This window comes from Tauraco erythrolophus, chromosome 1, assembly GCF_009769465.1.
Source record: "Tauraco erythrolophus isolate bTauEry1 chromosome 1, bTauEry1.pri, whole genome shotgun sequence".
In the NCBI taxonomy this organism is placed as follows: Eukaryota; Metazoa; Chordata; class Aves; order Musophagiformes; family Musophagidae; genus Tauraco; species Tauraco erythrolophus.
Window position 1 is genome coordinate 52,226,198 of NC_141465.1, and position 14,846 is coordinate 52,241,043.

General features: G+C 39.4%; 1 protein-coding gene and 1 pseudogene across 1 annotated transcript in view; both read right to left on the minus strand.

The window, feature by feature from the left end:
* The window catches only part of FRMPD4 (FERM and PDZ domain containing 4), a 421,749-nt gene that overhangs the window by 202,553 nt on the left and 204,350 nt on the right, over positions 1-14,846 (minus strand). The window lies entirely within an intron of this gene.
* Positions 2,430-2,525, minus strand: LOC147529400 (U6 spliceosomal RNA; annotated as a pseudogene).

Genomic DNA, 14,846 nt, shown 5'->3' on the forward strand with positions numbered 1-14,846 from the left:
TCTGCTGAAGACTAGTGACAGCAATACAACTTAATTAACATTATAGATATGAGATAAGATATGTGTAGGAGGCAAAAAAAAAAATCAAAGAACTGAAAGAATGTCAAACTATCTGGTAGTTCAATATTTGACTTGTTCTTTTTCATTCTGAGCCTCTTTCTAATACGTCCCTTGCTGAATAATTCCAGGAAAAGTAATAGGTGTTTTGTATTCAGATCAAGACTTTCCTATTTTGCTTAGTGAGGAAACTCCTCTTTTCAACTGCTTTATCTGTAGTCATAACAAGCCGAGAGGTGCAATAAGGAGGCAGCATTCAGAGACCTCGAACTGGATGCACCAGCCATGTGCACAATACAGCACTTGTTCTATTATCCCAAGCTCTGTTTACTGCGCCTGAACTGAGTTAAAACCTCTAGGTCCTTTTTTTTCTGCTATTAGTTCTCAAATGGAAGTAAACCAGTGACTAAATCACTTCAGGGCTTTCAATCTCACAGCTGTGCTCGTTCTCTGCAGAAGGCCCCAGCCATGGCCCAGTTTTATCCCGGGTCACATACCAACCTGTGCACCAACAAATAAGTGAATGAGATTGCACTCTCCTATTTGCACCAACCAAGGATTCCACCCAACGCAACAGGAGCTGCATGCTTGTCTGCAGAAACTCAAAAGATTACGTTGACTGCCTATAGTGACCACCTAGTTAACAAGAAAAGAAACTCAATTCAAGAATATATGTACCAATGGTTCATACAAAACCTTGACAAAATTATAGCTAGCAGAGGGGAGAGTGAGGGACAACCAACCAATCAATTCTCATGATGTAGAGGAATACTCCCAAAATATCAATTGTACAGTCAGAAATTTGTTACTAGAAGATCATCAAATCAGTACTTAACTGAGAGAGTGCTCTACCAAATGTAAACAGAAAGGACTGACACAAAGACTTCTCCAAAGAGGTGATGTTGGAGAGCACTTCTTCAAAAGGCAATACAAAGTATAACCTAAACTACTAGAGAAAACTAAACTCACCGTTTTGTTAATCCATATTAATCTACGTTAATTCTCATACAGCTGATGGAGGTTATCTATCTAGGGATATACGTCCATTTAAGTCTGATTTACTACAGGATGAGCGTTAAAAACATGAAAAGGAGACTGGGTGACAGCACAAGCAAAAGCAAAACAAAGGATTGCAAAGGGACATTTACAGCTCTGTTTTTCAGTCTAAAGACCAGAAATTTCAAAAACTAACTTAGCCACCAAAATCCCACTGAATTTCAACAGCACTTAAACATCTTACTCTCTGAAACACCATGGATTTTAACTTTCAAGTTGTTTTTCCTAGCAATAAATAGGACTGGTCAGACAGAAAGTTACCACTGTATATCTATCCAAATCACACACTTCTTTGGAAGCATTGTAATTCCTCAAGACAATAATGCATTCACTTTATTTCTTCACCTTACCCAAGGTAAGAGTCCAACAGAGATGACAAGTTGAGTGTTAGTTACAAATCAACTGAGAAGCAAAAGATATGACAGACTTGTTACCTATGTTTCTGATTCATAAAGATGCCAGCAGTGGAGCTACAATAACTCACACAAGTCAGGATTTTCTACTTTACCATGAGGATAAAAGTCCCACTTGGGAGGAGTGGAGGGATGAAGCCACTCAAAGGGATTCAAGCACACAGACTTATTTAGCATCCATCTTGCATCTAATGGTAAGGATTCAGTACCACTGGAGACTATCAGCTCACCTGTATGTTAGTAGTAACATAGGACAGGAGAGAGGATTTCCAAGTCCATCATCCTCACCTTGCCAGACCACTGTCTGCAAGTTCTCTTTAAAAAGGAAGAGTGACTAAAAAAGGCACAGTAAGCCTGTAGCATAAAGCACTCCAAGCGAAGCATCTGCTAATACACGTATTAGAAATTTTATCAACAGCAGGTTTTGCATGTTTGCACAGTTGTTATAGATAGATGCTCTTATCACTGCTACTTTAATTTTACTTTTTTTAAAAAATAAAATGTACCATTATTAAAATCACTGCCGCCTTCTCCTCTTCTCACAATATGGTTCTCTGATTTTCACTTATTTGCATTCCTCTTCACCTTTAATTTCCTTCTTTATTTAATATCTTTCTCCATCACTTCTGCTACTCTTTCCAACCTCTCCTTTTGCTATGTGATTTCTTCTTTCCCTTTTACTTTGCGATTTCCTTGTACTTCACTCTCTGCCAACTTGACTTTTTTCTCTTTTCCCTTTCCCTGCAGTTCGTAAGAATCATAGAATATCTCAAGTTGGAAGGGACTTATAACGATCATCGACTCCAACTTTCTGTGCAAAGGACTACCAAACACCAAACCATATGACTAAGAGCATCACCCAGATGCTCCTTGAACTTTGTCTTAGTGCCATGACCACTTCCCTAAAACATGGAACGCTTCATGAACGCTTGCGCGATGGCCATGCTAATCTTCTCTGTACCATTCTGAATTTAGTATATGTGCTGCCAAAGCAAGCACACTTGGATGTCTGTTGGGTGTCTCCCGTCCCTTCCCAACAACCCTAAATTAGCAGACCTGCTCAGATGACAGCAGCCTGTGTGCAGCTCGCTCCGTCAGCTTAACCACCATGCAGAAAATGAAACCTCAGAGTTTGATCAATTTCCTGCCACAAGACCAGCGTTTGTAAAATCAGGAGATCAAGCAATTAAGGTATGTAACTATGGCTAAAACGTTATAAGCTCATGGTCAATGCTCTGAAGACCAAGGCATTCATAGCTAAAATATAGTAGCATAAAATTTCTTCTTGTGGAAAATTACATTTCTCTTAGTAAGGAAGAACCCAAGGATTTGTACCATGACTGCTATGCCACTGTGCACTATGTCACTGCTGAACATACCATCACCAACTTCCTATTAGCAATCCTTTTCCTATAAATGGCATAAAATTATCTCATTTTGTGAATTACCCCACCCCATACCTGTCCCTAGCAGGGTTACAGAACAGCAACTCCTCAAAAGGCTTCAGAGGCAGTGGTTACTGTCCACATCAAGGTTCACAAAGCTGGTCTCCACCACCTTCAGTAAGGTATTAATTACGGTCTTCTTGGACCCAAAAACATAGGACTGAAAGCCAATGTGGAACATCACTGGCTCTTCGAGAAACCATTTCATTTATTAACTGTACTCACAGCTCTGAAGCTCTTTTCAATATTCAGCTTAACTGTGTCTTTGCTGATGCTTAAAGACCATTACTTCTTGCAATGCTTGTCATGGTCGACCATCTAAATGTGTTTATTTTGCAGAACATGAATAAGTGATGCAACTAATCACAATGCTAGTGTTATGCAGCTTCACAACATTTTTGTTGTCTGGAATAATGAGCAGGCTCAGAATAGGTGCTTGCCTGTTGGCACTGTTTCTCTTTCAGAGAATTTCCATTCATTTAGTAACTCCAGGCTGGCAGCTAAATCAACCGTGAATGGCCAAAACGCATCCATCCACCAAAGCCACAGACCTTCACTTAGGCATATGCAGTTTAAAGTACACCCAAGCTCTCCTGCTGAAAAGATTTTGGTTTTCAAGATTAAAATCCCTACCAGGTAGGTCAGACAAACTGAACACAAGAAAAATAAAATCATAAGTAGTGGAGGGTTCCACAAGTGGCCAGTCAGTTGCAATAGACAGATGAGAAAGGGGCTGACAGCACATCAGCATACAGCTACCTCTCCACACGGCATGCAAAGACCATCCCTGATGCTAAGAAATTAGTTTTGCACTGGTATTTGCAAGTGCCAAAACCAAGTGTGAACTCCTTTTCTTTTCTGATGCTAAAATGGTGTTAATTTAAACGGATATCTTTTTTCCAGAGAGGGAGAAAAGACCACTTTCTCAAGTGAGGCATTTTCTGATGTTTACACTATCCCAGCACTGGGTAACCCAGTTTGCTCCCTTCTGAGCACAAAATCTAGTGAAGTATTTCCCCCACACCTACCTAAGACAACCTGCTCTGTTTTTTTGAGCAGAGAGCAGCTTCCTCCACTTAGGATGAAACCTTACACAGGTCAACCTTTAATTTTCTACTTACCATCCAACAACCTAGGCAAAACATATACACAGCCTCCACAAGAGGCTGAAGGAAAATAAACTTCTTTTCTTGCCTCCTGGTGAGTCACAGCACCACTAGAAATGTAAAAAAAAAAATAATATTTCTTCTATTTAATCCACATTTTCTCCACATTTTCCTTAAGTCTAGAGGTCCTTTGGAAGTCCCTGAGCAATATTAGTTCTTCTCCTGCCCTCACTGCTACAGTATTATACAGTAACATAGAATTTGCCTTGTCTTTCTTAAAATAGGTGAAACTGCCAACTGGCAGAAAATCAACTGCTTTTGGTACCTATAGCAAACTCAGGCAAAACAAAGCGGGAGCTCAAAGCACTGCTGAAATGTCTGAACTGTGGGGGAATATACAAAAAGTAAGGAACAGGAGATAAATACAAACATTTATGTTACCAAGAAGGGTGCAGAAGAAGAAATGCAGTTAAGCAGGAAGTCCATTAAGAATAATTCAGAAGTCCAAAAAGAATAATTCAGAACACACATCCAAGTGCAAAATGCAATTATTCACACAGGAAATAAGAATTAAAAAGTAATTACTATATTTTGCAAAGGGAGAATAAATGCAACCGAATCACACTGTACAGATCGTTGTGGCTTATGGGCTTTTTGGTTTGTTTTTTTTTTTTTTTTTTTTAAATCTTCACTAGTAGATCCTCATGCCCCCTCATGCTCTCTTGAATCAATCAAAAATAGTAATTAAAAAAAATTCCACTTCAGCAACCCAATATGCCTGTGGGTAACACCACATACAACGTCATGGAAATAGTTAGCAGGAAAAAAGCCAGCTATCAAATAATTGACTACTGCTCAGAGCACATACGTTCAGGACCTGGGTCCTTGTTTCCTACAGGACAGAGACTTTCAGTAAAAGCCAGTGTGCCATAAACATTATCGCACCAATTGATTTTAAAGACCAGTTAAAAGCTATTGTCTGTGACAGACCAGGTAAGCCAAACAATCACATTTGCACTTGAAATATTTTGACCTCGGACCCACAACTGCTCTCAGCAGAGGTCCAGCAATGGATACCGAAGACTTTTTTCTCCAAGTCTATACGTAAGCTCCTGAATGTGCCTCTCTTTCGCACTTAGAAGGGAAAAACATCTCCTCAGACCTCAGTAACAACCTCCAAACTTAACTGTCTGCTAGAGGGCAGGAGAAAAAAAGGCACAACAAAATCTCTCCCAACAGAAGCAGATTTGGTAGCCTTCAAGAAGCAGACGATGTAGTAAGACATAAGGACCGCGCTATGCCAATTTTAAATCGTGTGCAAATTTCAGAACATGACAGACAAAGAGAAAAATAAGCACAAAACAAATTCTTAAAATGTCAAGTGTCTTCCTCAAAACCAGATTACTGCAGGGCATGGGGCAAGCCAGCGGCAGGAGCACGAGCTTAAAGTGCAGCACCAGCCCATGAACAAGAGCAGCGATGACGCTCATCAACTCCATATATGCCTGAGGACTACCTCTTCAGATCTCAGCAACACTTCCAGCAAAAGCCCCATCCCCATGCAACCCCACTGTCCAGAGACTGAATTTCATTTTCACTGCAGCACAGCACACTAGAATACTTCACATTGTTTGGTTCGGTTTTGAATCTACAAAAGATTCACTACAGATGCAGAGCACCTTCTAAAGAGAGCTGCTTCAGCAATCAACAGTTCAATAACAAACAGCTGGACCTACAGCTTTGACTCCTCTAGTACAAGCATTTTGAAGACCAAATGCCTGTACTCGGCACTGGTGAGGCCGCACCTGGAATATTGTGTCCAGTTTTGGGCCCCTCGCTTTAAGAGAGATATTGAGCTCCTGGAGCGGGTCCAGAGAAGGGCGACTAAACTGGTCAAGGGGCTGGGAAAAAAACTTATGGGGAGCGGCTGAGGGGGTTGGGGCTGTTTAGCCTGGAGAAGAGGAGGCTGAGGGGAGACCTGATTACGGCCTACAAATACTTGAGAAGGGATGGTGGGGAATTGGGGAAGGGCTCTTTACATTAGTGATGGATGATAGAACAAGAGGAAATGGGTATAAGCTTAGTCAGGGGAGGTTCAGGTTGGATGTTAGAAAGAATTTTATCTCTGAAAGGGTTGTCAGCCACTGGCTGCCCAGGGTGGTGGTTGAGTCCCCATCCCTGGATGTGTTTAAGAATAGGGTGGATGAACTGCTTAGGAATATGGTTTAATGGGGGATTAGGGACAGTTGGACTGGATGATCTCTAAGGTCTTTTCCAACCTAGAAATTCTATGAAATTCTATGAAATTTGTGAATCTTGGAAAGAATTTTACTATTTATGTCTTTACACTAGATGTGCAATGAAAGCCAATTTTCTTCCAGTAATGCTTTTGGAGAAAGTTCACTTTTCTTCCAAAAGCCCTATTAATCTTGTAAAAGAGAAAAATAACCTGAATCCAACCAGATATAGTATAAAATATTTCTGCAGCTCGACATATTTTTTACTTCACTTTGATGTCTGAGCCACTGTGCATTGACTTTCAGGATCATTTACACAATTAGGTTTACAGCAGAGCACACATGCTAAGCTTACACAGAAACTGAATATAAAAACTAATTAACAGTACACATTCCCACAAAAAACCTATAATACAAAAATGGTTCTCAGCCAGATGGGAGAATTTAATAGATAAGGTACTTATCTGGTCCAGAATATATGGCAAAGGAGTTAGAAACCTGGGTAGAAAACTGATGCAAATAGGCCCAAAAATCAGAGCAATTTTGAACAATGGAATATTTGGAGAAGACCGGTGCTTTGCCAGTCACACCGCAAACAGACAAAGACAAAACTCATTACATAAATTATTCATTAGTATTTAACAACTCAGCACTGGATCCAATATTTCTCTTTTGGCTGAAGAACAGTGCTACGAATCCATCCAATTGTAACTGCACTGCTGAAAAAGTTAATGCCATTTATTGACAGGTTAATTTATAATGTCACCTTAATTAAAAAAAAAAAAAAAAAGATTATCTTATCACTTTCTGACTGAAATGAAACTGCAGGTGATTGGGAGCACTGTAACTACAGGCTAAAGAATAATTTGAAACAATTCAGTGTCCAATTAACACCAGCATCTGGTTTGGGGATTTTTTTTCCCCTGTCAAAGCATTAGGCCTATATTAATTATACTTCTAGTTAGTAGTAACAGAAAGTTTCACTCTTGATGTTATCCTTCAAGCAAAAATATAGAAAATAAAATGGTCAGGACCTGGAAATTCACACAGGCAGAAACAAACTCCCTATCACTTGCAGGCATGTAAAACAGTGGTAGGAAACCCTTCCTAGCCTGATTTCAACAGCTATCCTAACACAACACTAACTCAAGAAATAAGTGTCCCTTGTGTCCAAGACACAGGAACAGTGACCCGTCTGCTTCCATCTGGAGGATCCTCTCTGAAGCCAGCTTCAAACTTTGTTTGGTCAAGAAGGTGGCCTCTTGAGGCTTTTTTAATTAATCTTTGCCAATAAAAAGGCAATTGAATAATCCACTGATCTTCAAGATTAAGCATAGCTGGGAGATTTGGGACAGGGGGACTCAGGTTGTATGGAGGGAGCATCCTTTGACTCATTACAATCTCACAGCATTTGAGGTGAGTAAACCAGCACTTGCCTCCTGCCCACTTGGTAACACTGGATTTAGATTAGTCGAGCATAATTTCGGATACACAATAGGGTTTTATTTTCCATAAAGTGTTCATCGCTAACTTTATTAACTCTCTAAGACCATAACTATACAACTAAGATAAAAAATGAAAGTGAGTATTTAAGTCCAAGCCTGGCTTGGCGTTTTAATACTGTGAGCATGGGTGGACTGAAGAGTATTTCATTCATGTATTGTACGCCAGATCTGTTATTGCTTAGGAAAGGTATAGTGTCATTTCCTTAGGGCGCTCTTGCAATTATGCCAGGCAAGAGATGTTAACTTAGCGCACCAAATGGTCACTTAAAAACAAAATGAGTACTCAGTCCTGAGAGGGAGCAATTCAGAAGTGGGGTCAAGCTCTGTAGTTGCCAATATTTTGTTTATCAATCCCAGACCCACAACATCAACTGAATAAATTATTAAAGCAACAAGAGGGGAGGAAAAAAAAAAACAACACACAACCAAGTACCATTTTTGCTGCATAACTGTGTGATACTATGTTATACCTTTTCCCTTTCCTTTTTATTATGAGTGTCATTACTGTACCTTCTGACAGAAAATTATGAGATTTGCGGCCAGCACTAATTTGAATCCGAATACTGGAAAGCTTTGCAAGAAGGCTTCAATGGTCATACGTATGCTCCTATCTGAAAATCTACTGAGAAAAAAAAACAAACAATAACCAAAACAACCCAAAATCATACCTTTACTGTCATGAATGCTCAATTTTAATTAAATGTCATCACTTCAACTAGATCATACCTCATCTTTCTTTCAGAAGCAAGGCAGAAAAATCCATGCTTCTGCCGCTTTTTAACAGAGCTTTAACTGTGTTTCTAGGTTCCTCTTTGCCTTTTATTTAAAATAATTATTTCTCACCCTTCCCTATAAACTAAAGCAATTTTATCCCATCCATGAAGCAGCTCTATGCAACTGTTGCCAAGTCAATAAATTAACAGACTCTTGGACTGATCACACAAGGTAATTCTTTTTGGCTGTTTTATCACTAACCTACAGGCAGCATTCCTCTCCCAGACCTGAAGCTCGAACTCAGCTCCTGGTCTCCATTATTGTGCTATTGCCTACCAAATAGTTTGAATACAAAGAAACAATATATAAAGCTTCTTCCCAGCACTTGGCTCCTCAAGATGAGAACAATTGCTTCTTTTCCTCATGCTGTAAGAGGTTGGTGCTGCAGATTTAAAGGTTCAGGATTCACATTCTACCAACAGAATACATACAAGAAACTCACAGTTGCAAAGTACTTTTCAGAAAAAAAAGAAAGGAAAAAGGAAAAAGGGAAAAAGGGAAAAAGGGAAAAAGGGAAAAAGGGAAAAAGGGAAAAAGGGAAAAAGGGAAAAAGGGAAAAAGGGAAAAAGGGAAAAAAGGAAAAAGGAAAAAGGAAAAAAGGAAAAAAGGAAAAAAGGAAAAGGAAAAAGGGAAACAGGAGAAAAAAAGGAAAAAAGGAAAAAAGGAAAAAAGAAAAAAAAGGAAAAAAGGAAAAAATGAAAAAAGGAAAAAGGAAAAAAGGAAAAAAGGAAAAAGGAAAAAGGAAAAAGGAAAAAAGGGAAAAAGAAAAAAGGAAAAAAGGAAAAAGGAAAAAGGAAAAAGGAAAAAAGGAAAAGGAAAAAGGAAAAGGAAAAAGGAGGGGAGGTGTTTTTAAATTTACTTGGAATTTAACCCAAATCTCTGTCGAAATAAAACTTTGAGACACCTGGGTAAAAGCCAAACCGTACGCATCATGAGCAGATGCATCCAACCTTCTGCTTCTCCTTACCCCAAAGGAGATCCCAATCCAACATACTTTCACTGTCTCACACCTCTCTCTTCCTGCCATAATTATCTCCCTCTGCCCCATGGACCAAATCTGGATGCTTTTCCCTGATTTGTGCAGTCTCTATCCTTTCCCACCCAGTTCCGTTCCCAATATCCTTCCTCCTGCACTGCATGCACATCTTCTGGCGCAACCAAGGAGTAACTGAAAGAATAAATGCAATGTAACATTTCTCTCCTCCTCCTGTAACCAATGAAAGGAAATCTTTACTGAAGGCATATAAACTAATGCCCTATTAAGAACAGCTGCAAATATTAAACGTTGTCAGAAAGCTGATGGTTGGCAAAATAAAGTATCAGCACAAACCAACTCCTATGCTAGCTATTCCTAACCTTTAATCTGTATCTCCTTTCACAGAGATGGAGATAGCTTTTTCAATACCATAATGTACTTTAGCTAATTTAACCAGTGGCCTGAAGGCCACTAGAAACCTCTCAGTCTTGAGACAGTAAAGAAAACAAAAATATAGCTTGAAATTATTTATTAAAGCTATAATAAAAATCTTTTTGGTAAGTACTCCACTCTTGATAAACTAGTGATGACTACACAAAACTAGAGTTGCTAGAGTAAAACTTCACTTGATTTCCAAGTGAAGCACTTTGAAAAAGCAAAAGGAAACAAAATGAACTGTGGAGTTGCTCTGAAATGTCTAGGGGAACAAACCCATCTGGGTTTACTGACATGCCTGATCTTGAGATTAAGTTTTCAGTTTAACTCACAACAAGGCTCCTCCTTGGATTTGTTAGGAGACGTACACTGAAGTTAAGCAATCAAGTAACAATAAAATGCTAAAAAGACTCTTCTGCTCAAACCAGCTCCTATTTCTCTTATCTGGTTAAAGAGGAAGGGTATCCTTCATGAAGACTCCCTGAGACATACAACTAATTTCACTATTTTTTCTGGTAAACTATTCTGGTTATTTTCTCATTCAAAAACTCCACTTAACAAGTTGAAAAATACACACCATTGATTCACCAACAACACTTCTAACAAATTTCATTTCCATGGCAATTAGCATATCAGGGTTCTGTCCATGGGGAAGACTGACAAGAAAGACTAAAATTTTTCTTTTTTTCTTTTTTTTCGTTTTAGCTTTCTGCAGCAAATGAAGACTCTTTTAAAGTAACAGCTAAATCTTTGTCTCCAGATGAAGCATTCAGATTTTTTTTTCTTTTTTAAATGGCAGGTGTTTTAAGTTTGGCTGCTCATACTCTTTTCTTTGCCATGAGCCAGATAACATCCAAACATCCACCTGTCATGCAGTTTCACCATTAGCATCATTAGAAGGCGGGGTGGGAAGCATTCCAGAGAGTATCTCAGGCCGGGTTGCTGAATACAGAAACTGAGAGAGTGGAACGGAAGAGGAGGAAGTGCATAAATAAGGCCTGTCACCCATCAGTGAATCAGACTTGCAAACTCTTTTCCTGAGTGGCCTGAGGAGCCTCCCTAGGCACAGAGGAACAGTGAAGATGACACCCGCTACCCAAACGCTTCTGACGGACATCAGGCAAACTTCCACTCCTCATCTGAGATCCCATCTGGTTACTGGATGCCCTCCTTGCAACACAGCACTGCGTTGTAGCTGAGTCAGAGGCTGAGGTGCAGACTTGTGTGCTTCATTTGACCCAACTCAGAAAGCCACCACAAGGGACAGACCCTTTTCGGGTAGCCCTCCTTTGTGTTGCAGTTAGCAATCATGCAGTCATGCCATAAGGGAACGAAGGACGGTTGAGGTGTCTACATGGAGTACATGGGGTCAGGAAGGGTGGGAGATGGAGTAGCTTTCTACTGAGTCGACAAACTGGTCCAAGGAAACACAGTCAGGGCTAGGGAGGAGGATGAGAAATAGCTTTGCCATTTCTCTCATCAGCAGTATATATCTAAACCACAACATACATATGGTGAAACCACACCATAAGCAAATAAAAGAGAACTGGCAAACAAGTCTCATCACTCACAAGAGATTTTCCTTTACTGCATGTGGTGGATCCAGTACAAGTGTGCATGCCAGCCAGGACATCACTACTTGAATGAGAGCTCAAAATCCTTCCTCCCAGTTGCACCCCTCTCAGCACAGCCCCCTTGCCATGGTCACACCTTTCCAACCACCTTGGCACGCTCAGTCCCTGGCAGCAGGAATGCTTTTCCTCCTCTAAAATCCCAATTCCCTTACTTTCCATCCACCATTACTTGTCAACTGCTCCCTTAATGTATTGCCTTCCCTCATAGTTTACATAAGTTATACATGGTGCAAGTTATACACCTGAAAATACAATACTTGTTTTGACAGTTGAACAAAAAACTCAAACAAATTCCACCCCACAAAAAAAAAACCACACAATCAAAACAAAAACAACAACAAACCAAAACAAACAAACAAACAAATCCAAGCAAACAAAAAGGGAACACCAGAAATAAAAGTGCATAAATCAACAGAGAGAAAACAGGAGCAATGCTTCACAGACAGCAGAAGAGGGGAATGTATTTAAAACAAGAAGTCAGGAGCCAGAAGTACCTCACCTTGAACAAAGGAATAGAAAACAAAACCCATTAGAAGCAATCCAGCCTTAGCTGAAACATATACACATCATCATTAACAATAATAATTTGGCTCTTCATGTGTAATCACTGCACGATAGCCTCACTTTATATTCCTAACAGCCATTAACGTCAAGAAGAATTGTGCACAGGGGCACCACCCAGCCCCTGTGTTCTTCCTCAGTCTGCAGTCTGCTCCTCCGCAGAGAAAACCACCTCTCCCTGCCACTTCTTCCCTCTAATCCAACTCATGAATGGAAAGAAGGAAACAGCTGCAGCAACTGAACAGAGCCAAATCTAGAAAAATACTTTTTTTTTTTGTAATACTCAAAAGAATTTTGTACTATTAAGACAGCACTAGAAAGGTAACTTGTAACCATCTGCTCACACAATACTGAATCCAAGACAGCACATACCAGAGCACTGCAAGGACAAAAATCCATCACAGTTCATGCTTCAGATTTTGAGGACTGATTTCATAGGTTATCATCATCTAAAAATGGCCATGAAGATTAGGCATGTAGAAAATGCCAAAAAGAAACAAGCATTAATCCAGCGTAGTTCATCCAGCATGTCTCTCCTTCTCCTTTAGGCAACATGTATTGGGGCAGGGGAAGCATCATATTCTACTTCCCCATCATTTCGACAGTATCTTCACAGGCTGAAATTTTTGCAGAGAAAAACTGACAAGGTACTACTGCAGTGTTATAGGAAAGGTTCAGAAAGGACAAATAGCATTAAATCACTCTCATCAATGTATCAGTTACAACACTTATCAGCTCTATGATCGTTATAATCGTCAACTGACTGAGACACAGAAATAGAGGAGCCTAACTGAACTCTACTACATACAAGGTTGAGCAAAATGATGAAGTACATACTTGTTACCATGCCCTTAGTAGCTCAGATGAGCAACACAACTATAAAAGCTAAGGTTTTCTTCATATATGAACAAAGCCACTGGGAAGCTTCCAAGAACCTAACTCTAAAACACTGAAGGAATTCATTCTTACAAAAATCTCTACAATTGAGACTAAACTGTTTCACTGGGCCAATGCTTTACTTTCTAGTACATCTTATCTCCTTCTTTTCTTAGCAGAACAGATGAAGTCAGCCACAGTCAAGCCACAAAGACACAATAATTTTATGTCAAAAGGACACTGGCAGACATATTTCTTGACGTGGACTTATTTCGCACATTCACTTCATCCTAGAGCTAAGTCAAATCCAAAACCATCACCACAGCTACCAAATCTCAAGTAAGATTTCACATAAAAACCTATAGAATTATGAATTCCAAATGGCATTGCCTTAAATAAAAGACCAGCAGAAAATGCTTAAATATCTAATTTTTAGTTCTCAGGTTTATTAAAAAAAGAACAACCTGCATTAGGCAATCCTTGCATAAGTTTATAATTCACTGCCAGTCCCTCACACACTTCTTTCTTTCCTCTTACAGAACTCCAACTTGTATCCACATCATTTCAAGATTCCTATTTTTGTTTTCCATTGCACAGTAATTTCTGATTTTGCTGTCTTCCTTGCAATGACTTAAACAACATACTTAAGAGTCCTTTAGATAAGGACATAAAAGATAATTGTCCTCCATAAACCTTGCTTGTCAGTGCCGATTATTTTTATAATTATATAGCTAAGTAATATCTTATTACTTTATCGAGTGTTTTATTACTATACCAATTATTATGTGACATAAGGCTAAGTTCTGTATCTTTAAGGACTATGGTTTAGTCTTCTATTACATCAGATCTTCATTTCATAACATATTTTAATTTGCAACTCATTTACTCAGGTCGTGAGAATTTAGCAGAAAGTCACCAGGCACTTCCATCTTGTTAAACAAAAGTTTTCCGGCTGATTTCATGCATCCTGTCCCCAGCTGGAGAGAAAGGGGAAGGGCACAAACAGCCAGATGGGACAAGTCGTCTTCACACGTCAGAACGCCTTCTTTTCACTGTCCCTCGTTTGACATCTGTCCCCGCACTTTTGCGGAATTTCTGTATCACTGAACATACATAACTTGTCTGTAGCTTCCATCTCCTTCTACTGCAAAAACACTTAATACTTGCAAAAATGAAAGAATGTGAAGAAGAGAGGTGTAAGGAAGGGCATCGCCACCACCCAGCAGGTAAGGAAAAGACAAACCCCGTGGGAGCTGCGGAGGGCTGAGCATCATCTTTTTAAGCACACCGTGCCAACTCACCCTTCAGCACAGCGCCCTGGCGGTCTGGAATTTCATTATATCTATGAATAACTTCGTTACTATAAGTTTCCAGCTCCTGTGCCTTGAAAAGTCAGTAAATGATGCTCACGGAAGACTGACTGAATCATAATCAAGATATGCTTGCATTTGGAAAAATCCCTACGTTAAAACTCTTGGAGCTTAGCAGTGCACCCACAAAAAAAAAAAAAATATCTGGCACACTTAAGCAGGCAAGTAGCTAACTGTTAAAAAACCCATTGATTACACATTTTGATTTATTTATAACCAAGAGAAGCTCATTCAACAATCCCAGAAAAGCCATACTCCATTTATCTGAATACATTCTACAGCAATTGATATTGCCTTTGTATGCAAAAAAGTACAATCCAACTACAAATTAAATGTTATATTTTGATTTTTAATTTGGTTTAAAGAAATTTTCTGTCACTGAGGAAAATTATTTGGCGCTA